This window comes from Sinocyclocheilus grahami, unplaced genomic scaffold, assembly GCF_001515645.1.
Source record: "Sinocyclocheilus grahami isolate Dianchi unplaced genomic scaffold, SAMN03320097.WGS_v1.1 scaffold526.1, whole genome shotgun sequence".
In the NCBI taxonomy this organism is placed as follows: Eukaryota; Metazoa; Chordata; class Actinopteri; order Cypriniformes; family Cyprinidae; genus Sinocyclocheilus; species Sinocyclocheilus grahami.
The window spans coordinates 325,137-326,800 of NW_015505705.1; the positions used below are offsets into that span (position 1 = coordinate 325,137).

General features: G+C 39.2%; 1 pseudogene; it reads right to left on the reverse strand.

Moving 5' to 3' along the window:
* Positions 1–1,664, reverse strand: part of LOC107555172 (four and a half LIM domains protein 1-like) — an 8,690-nt pseudogene that overhangs the window by 1,208 nt on the left and 5,818 nt on the right.

The following is a 1,664-nucleotide window of genomic DNA, read 5'->3' on the forward strand; positions in this document are numbered from 1 at the left end:
TATATATATATATATATATATATATATATATAAAACATAATTTATCTTTTTAAGATATATAAATCTATTTTATATCTATATATACATTTATACATATACAGCACAAGGTGTAGAGACTATCTGTCCTCTACCTGCCAGTATGGGCTTGTAGCAGCCATGGCAGCGAGGGGCATCCTCACGTGAGCTACATGTCCCACACAGGATCCTGTCATCCTTGGAGGTGAAAGACTCCTTGGCCAGATTCTTATAGCACTTCGCACATTGGAAACAATCCGAGTGCCAGTACCGGCCCTTATGGTTAAGCTCCTACACAGACAGCAACCAAAAATGAGAGATGTACACACTTGATATAATACAATTTAACTTCAACAATATTTGTGAAAGTATTTCAATATAAATATAAACCACCGTTCAAAAAAAGTTTACATAAAAGTTCCATAATATGTCTTTCAAATAAATGCACAAGAATTAGATATTTTAAAATATATTTAAATAGAAAACTTAAATAGTAAACATTAATAATATTTACAATATTACTGTCTTCCTATATTTTAATGGTATTTTAAGGGGTAGTGTGTATGTTTATTTTTAATTGATTAATTAAAAAAATATGTAAAGCTTGGAGAACTACAACTCATTTATATTTCTATTGTCATTTTGACTTCAAAGCCTAATGTTTAGATAGAAAGCCTAGAAGCCTAATGACTAGATGACTAATAGTGAAAAGATTACTGTAATAGATGTGAAACTTTCTCTAAACTATCATTAAACTGGCATTATCACTGAACTATTTTTATTATGACATGGGCCAGAGCGCAAAGTCAGCGACACAAAAGCAGAGAGATATTTCAGCGTTGGTTTTATGGCATTTTAACTGTTAAACCACCCATGGAAAAAACGTCTCGGGTTACGAGTGTAACCATGGTTCCCCGAGAGAGAATGAGACACTGCGTCCCTTAGGGGACACTTTAGGGAATGCCATCAGCATGTGACTAAAAAGTGTTTAAAACACTCCAATCCATTGGACCGCAATCCGCATTAGCGGAGCACCCGGAAGTATAAGAAATGCTTGTAATGCACGTCAACAACTTCTTTGTCTGAAGGAGACGTGACACAGGCAGGCCCTAGGCATGGCAAGGGGACGCAGTGTCTCATTCCCTCTCGGGGAACCATGGTTACATGTGGAACCCGAGATGTTCCCCTTCAAGGGAACTCACACTGCATCCCCTAGTGGACACTATGAGGAACGAAATACTACGCCATGACCCGGTGCATTGCCTGTCCACCTGGTGAGAGAGCACCAAAAATAGTGCCAAACATACACCAATTTAAAAAGGGGGCATTTTTGTCTTCAAGCTGATGGCATTCCCTAAAGTGTCCCCGAGGGGATGCAGTGTTGAAGTCCCTTGAAGGGGAACAAACATACAGCTCCTGATATGACATGTTACCTTGGAGTCGGTGCTGATTGGGCGTCGACATTCCGTGCAGGTGTTGGTGCAGAACTTGTCAAAGCATCGCACGCAAACTTGTTTCTCGTCTTTCCTCACAAACTTCTTTCCACTGAGGTCTTCGCGACAGTAAAAACATTTGGAACGGCCTGCCATAGTCACCCAATAGACCCTGTGAAAAGTTGTGAGAAATAATAACAGCGATTACCTCTTTGT